The 6,725-nt window shown below is 33.3% G+C and overlaps 1 pseudogene; it reads left to right on the top strand.

Annotated features, from left to right (window-relative positions):
* The first annotated feature begins 1,662 nt into the window (after positions 1 to 1,662).
* LOC101680879 lies at positions 1,663 to 2,107 on the top strand (annotated as a pseudogene).
* The last annotated feature ends 4,618 nt before the right edge of the window (positions 2,108 to 6,725 follow it).

Here is a 6,725-nt window from a genome sequence, read left to right as displayed (position 1 = left end):
TTACTTACCTACTTCTGGACTCTTCAGTGAGAGAGAAGGAGAAAAGATCTCTCATGGCTGAGCCACTAAATTTTTCTTTCATTTTGAAAGCAACTTAAGCTGTTCTTGAAATAATGCACTGGTTCAAGAAAAAGAAATGAATATAAATGGCCAGAAAAATAAAAAAAATTTAAAAAGTACTCTGAATAAATACACTTTAGATTCAGTTATCAGGATTGACTTTAAGAAGGATACCACAGAATTGGACCACCAGAACGTAACCGCCTCTTCTGCAATCATAAAATTACCTGTCTATTGAAAAATTGTTACTACAACTTCTAGTTTCAGATCCATGAGCAGGTGCTATAATCAGGAAGTATTCATGGTCAAGAAGCTTTTACTATCAAGAAGTTTGTATTGAAAAATCAAATATCTTCATGTTGGACTTACTAGCAGAAACTTACTAATTAGCAGGGTGTAGCCTCTTTAACATTGCAGGGAGTTTGGGAAGAATATTGAGCACTGATAAACTCAATCTCTTGTAGAGGGTGTGTGTGTGTTGCTTTTACAACAGTTTTTTAGACCTTTCCTTAGAAAGGTCACTAAACTCTACAAAACTTAGAGATAACAGGTTTGCTTAAAGTAACAAAGTTAACAGTGGAGTAGGTGATTATTGCATATGAATAATTAAGATGAGTGACTGAAATAATCAACAGGAGGGAGGAAATGTGAATACTGTTAGAAGGTATCTGTACTATACACAAAATAGTATGCATTATTTGAAGATGAATTTAGGTTCGTTAAAAGTGTGTATTAGAGAATCTTAATATCTAAAATAAATGCCCAATACCACTTTTATCAACATGAGAGAACATAATCTGTTTTATTTCAATTATTTTAAATGTATTAAGACTTGTTTTATGGCTCAGTGTACAGTATATCTCGCTGACCACTCTTCCTTCACAAAGAATTATATTCTACAATTGTTGTTTGTTCTGGTCTCTACTAATTAATTTGAATTAGTTGTCAGTCTTCTTGAAATTTTCTATGTATTTACTCAGTTTTCTATTTCGTCTATGAAATAGTGAACTCTCCTGTCCTTGTATTTCTGACTCTGTTCTTTCAGTTGCTAGTTTATATTTCATATATGATTCTAAGTTTTGATATTATGTTCATCTATATTTAGGTTTATAACATCTATTTTTGCTCTTGCTGACTTGATTTTACTATGGTGATTACTATGAAATACCTTTCTAATCTCTGGAATATTGCAAACACTGAAGGCTACTGTGTCTGCTATTAATATAATTGTCCAGATTTCTTATGATTTGTATTTTCATAGAAATCTCCTTTTCAATATTTTTACTTTTAATTTACATATATATTATTTAAAATGTTTATCTCTTCTTAATTACAGTCTTTTAAAATTTAATTGAAGGATTTAGTCCATCTATATTTAATATCATTTTTATATAATTGGAATTAAGTGTTCTACTTTGCTGTGTTTTCTCTTTGTATCAGTTTTGTTTTTCCTTTATTTACTTTGACTGTTAATTTTATGTGTCCGCTGGACCATGGGATGCTTAGATATTTGGTCAAACATTATTCTGGCTGTTTCTGGGAGGAAGTTTTTGGATGAGATTAAAATTTAAATGGGCAGGTGACATTCAGTAGCCATCCCGGGCGACGGACCTTCCAGCTTGGAACCATGGCCCAGTTTGTTCGTAACCTGGCGGAGAAGGCCCCCGCGCTGGTGAACACTGCTGTGACTTACTCAAAGCCTCGATTGGCTACATTTTGGCACTATGCCAAAGTTGAGCTGGTTCCTCCAACCCCTGCTGAGATCCCTACAGCTATTCAAGCTTGAAAAAAATAGTCAAGAGTGCTCAAACTGGTAGCTTCAAACAGCTCACAGTTAAGGAAGCTCTGCTGAATGGTTTGGTGGCCACCGAGGTGTGGATGTGGTTTTATGTCCATGAGATCAGAGGCAAGCATGGCATCATTGGCTATAATGTTTGAAGACCAATCTTTAACATCTGTTTATATGTGGCTTATTATGTGAGGGTTCTTGGACCATGTGTGATCAGACTGGTACTTGAATAAAAGAAGATAATGTGTCAAAAAAAAATTTTAATGGGCAAAGCAGATTGTTCTGCGCAGTGTGCAGGGGCCTCATCCCATCATGTGGAGCCCTGAATAGAACAAAAAGTTGAACTTCCCCCCAAAAAACTTTATTCCACTAAGTAAAATGAGGTGTTTATTTTTTTTTTTTTTCTTAACATATGTTATTTGTTTCAAGGGTACAGGTCTGTGATTTTTTTTTTCCTGCCTTTGGACTCAGAATGATACATGTGTTCTATAGGTACAGGTTTTAGACAGAAGCCCCAACTTTGGTTTTCTTCTGGGTCTCCAGTTTACTCACTCACTCTGCAGATCCCGGGATTTGTCAACTTCCATAATCCCATGAGCCAGTTTGTTATCATAACTCTCTGTCATTATCTCTGTCTTCTCTCTCTCTCTCTCTCTCTCTATATATATATATATATATATACATGTATTTATATATTATATATATGATTTATGTTATTTTAAATGTGTATCTCCTCTTAATGATGCACAATTTTATTGTGATTTTTCTATCTTAATTGAAGTGTTTAGTCCATCTGTATATCTGTACACAGTTGACCCTTGAACAACATGGGGGTTAGGGACACCAAGCTTAAAGTTTAATTTTGACCTAGAATTATAATTTATACAATTATAACTCTCTAAATAGTAGAAAATAATAGAAAATCTATGTGTAACTTTTGACTCACCAAAACACAATTAATAGTCTGTTGTTCACTGGAAGCTTGATGGATACAATCAATTAATACCTATATTGTATGCTATATGTATTATATTATATTTTGTATGCAATATATATTATACAATTATATATTGTATTCTCATAATAAAGTAGGCTAAAGAACATAAAATGTTACTGACTGAACTATAAAAAACAGAAAACACAGTTACAATATGGTACTGCATTTATAAAAAGAATCCATGGATAAGAGGAACTGCAAATTTCAAGCTCATATTGTTCAGGGGTCAACTATATATGTAAGTTGCATATATATAAGTTCTCTTTCTCTGGAGAACCATGACCAGTATCCCAACTTTCCTAACCTCATTTGTACTATTTGAGAAATGTTTTAAAATTCAAGTTCCTCTCCTTTAAACTTTATTAGATTTACTGTATATATACCTATTTCTTTATTTCTTTATTATGTATTTACTTATTTTAGTAGTTGTATGAGCTCAAAACATGAATTTGGTGCATTCTATGTATGTTACAAAAACTTCTTGATTCTTCCCAATTCCTTCTTTCTGTTTCTTCAGTTTTAATAATCTTTCCTAGTAATCGTATTTCCTTTTCTTCACATTTCTGGATTGCATGGAATACTAGCTAGTCTAGCCTTTCATGCTTTAAGGAGCTGAGATTTTGTCATTCCAGGCACCATAAACATAAGGTCATTATACCCAGTTGAATATACATCTCCTTCCTGAAATTCATTATCATGATCATTTTTCAGATGTAAGCAAATCATTTGAAATATTGACTATGCTACCTCTATTATGGTTCTCATATACACCTGCACATATGTTTAATTTCTTTACCAGTGTCCAAGTTTAAAGTTTAATTTTGACCTAGAATTAATTTTGACCTGGAGTTAGAATTTATACAATTATAACTCTCTAAATGTGCTTACCATCACATAGAGATAGTTATGATTTCAATAAAACAAAATAAATTTAGTGGACATTTCACATTCTGGTTTTTTGTTTGTTTTATTTTTTAAATCCAAAGATTCAACAGAGATTTCTGAAAGGTAATTGTCATTTCAAATGACATCTCATTTTATAATACATGAGTTTTGAAACAGTTTACAATAGTACCATTATCCATAAAATTTAAGTCACACACACATTTTTTTCTTCCCCTGTGGACAACTGAATTTTAGTACATTATTCCTTCCTTTTTTTTTTTTTTTTATCAAAACCTGAGCTGAAATCAAGTGTTGACTGAGCCACCCAGGTCTCCGGATTATTAATTCTATTTAATGTGAGAAGTCTCTGAAACCTTTTGTTTCTGTTTACTAGTAACTGAGTACAAACACTCTAATACTCTCTTCATGCTTTTACATATCAGTTTCCACTGACATCAAACCTGCCATCATCTTTAATATGCTTTAATGTGTCACATTAAGTAAAAAGCAATGGCAGGACCTTGTCAGTGGGGAAGTCGAGAGTTAAGCAGGCTTTATCATCCCATTTTATTTAATCTCCTCTGGGTAGAAACCTTCACTGAAGTGCTTTATTCCTCTGTGTCAGCCCCACAAGTCTGCAACTCTTTCTCTAGGGTTTCCTCTTCTAATACCATTCTATGTAATGTTGTCAGCAGAATCTTCCAAAGTTTCAGAGTTGATCATGTCATTCTCCTACTCTATCTAAAGTAGCCTATGACACATTTTTTGCCTGCAAAATAAGATTCCAGCTTCTGGTTCTGACAATGAAGTAGGTGCACAATCTTGTCATGACACGGCAGCATATTTTCCACTATGCTAACCTCCTTTTTTCCCTCTGCTGTATTCCAGGTAAACCCCCATCTGGAGCATGCTTTCCTGGATCACTTCCCTGGTTTGCTTTTCCCCCTCTGGATGGAATATTATTAATTTTCTCTGCATGTTGAAAGTTAATTTTACTTCCTTTCGGATGAAGCATTAGCTTGGTCTGGAACCAAAAATGGTTGGCTTTAGACAATTAAAAAAAATCAGAAATAAAAAACAGAGAGGATGAAATCAAACAATAAAAATTTATTATTTATTATTTATTATTTCATGCAACGATAAAATACAGTAGTGTTTCTTGAGCCACATCTGCCTACAGTTACAGAAACAATATTAGCAGACCAAACCCCTTTGGTTTTCTTCCTCTTCTTTTTATTCTTCTACTCCTCCTCCTTCTTCCTTTCTAAACTGGCTTCACTTTCAGAGGAGCTCTATCACTTTCAGAGGAGCTCTGTGATGGATTTTTGGAATTGCAGGCTGATGGTCTCGTCAGTGAGAGGGTGCTTGTATTTTGGGGAGCCAGAATGGACTGTCATTGGTTACACTTGGGCCATGCGCTCATCAATGAATGTACCCAAGGAAATGTGCACAGTTGATTGGCCTGGCCTTGGCCATGGGTTTATTCCTGGAGCCAGAAAATGGGACAAGAGAAGGAGGGAGTAAATCCTATTAAGACTGCATGGCCTGAAAGTGGATTAATGATGATTTCTTAAAAAAGAATCAGAGTGTTATTACTAGAAAGGAGAATATACACAGGCAAAAGGTAGATTTCATTATAGGTGACTTTTTGTAACATTCAGGAGAAATAATTTCTTTAAATCTCTTAGGACTACTTTCACCCAGTTAACGCATCCCATTTTACTGCCATTTTTGTATATAATACAGATTTCTGTTTTCTTCTAATATGAAAGATCTTTTTGGAAGTTTGGCTTTATTTTTTAATTGTACATGACCCTTACCGTAGTATTTTATTCAAACACTCAGTATATATTTGGTTATTATATACGTTTTATTAAAGTTTCTCTAATACTTTTGTTTCACAATGAAGAATCTTACTTGTATATTGTTGCATGAATGTATTCAGATACTATTGTAATAATGGAGTACAATAGCATGTTGACCTTCAGATATTTTGAGTTAAGAAGCTTAAGGGAGGGTGTTCTATATAAGTGATGAATCACTAAATTCTACTCCTGAAACTAATATTACATTATATGTTAAATAATTGGAATTTAAATAAAAACATGGAAGGAAAATAAAAAGAAAGAAGCTTAAGGGCTCCTACACTTTCTTCTTTACCAGAAAAAGGTAGTTGCTTCAAAGTGTTAAGAGCTGGCAATAATTATATGTTGAATGAATGAAGAATGAGTTAACTTTGTAAAGAATGCACATGTTTCATGTAGGATTTTTTTTTTTTTAATATTAGGGCTAGGTGGAAGTGTAATGACTTGTGAATATGTGAGACGTTCAGAGAACATTATGCTAAAGTGATAACTGATACAAGACATTGTAAAAAAAATATGTAATAGCTGACTTGTTTCCAAGGGAGAGTCTAGGTTAGTGGTAGAGGATGTACATCGGTATTTTTGGTTTGCCTTGGTAATTACAAACAGCAGTTCTGTAACTCTCAAAAATATCTTGGTTTGCAATGATAAATTATGGTCAGTCTATTTAAGCAATGTACCCCAGAATCCACAAGTCACAATGACATTCTCTATACCAGATGGCTCCACTTTTAAAGGATGAGAAAATATTAGACCCATGTGTATTTGACCTACATGAACCTATAAAAGCCAATTCTCTAGTTCACATGTGAAAACCCTGAGAATATTCATAAAACCATGAACTTTTACTTACTTATTGTTGAGCATTTTTTAGATGGGTCATTTAATTGTTACTGCTTAATATTGGGGTTTAAAAATTAAAAAAAAAAAAAACACACACTCTTTGTATGTGCGGATGTAAATTTATTTCCAAAAACGGGAATAGCATCTTCCTATTTTATATAATTATCTAAATCTCTCTCTTTATGTAGATATATGTTTTATTATGAAATAAAACTTGTTTCTCTGTTTTTCAAGTGAAATACTGGGTCCCTGACCCGTTCATCTTAAGTGAGAATACTGAACTTGT

The sequence above is a fragment of the Mustela putorius genome, unplaced genomic scaffold (assembly GCF_011764305.1).
Source record: "Mustela putorius furo isolate JIRA1106 unplaced genomic scaffold, ASM1176430v1.1 tig00000430_pilon_pilon_pilon, whole genome shotgun sequence".
NCBI lineage: Eukaryota > Metazoa > Chordata > Mammalia > Carnivora > Mustelidae > Mustela > Mustela putorius.
This window is presented reverse-complemented; position numbering and strand designations above follow the sequence as displayed.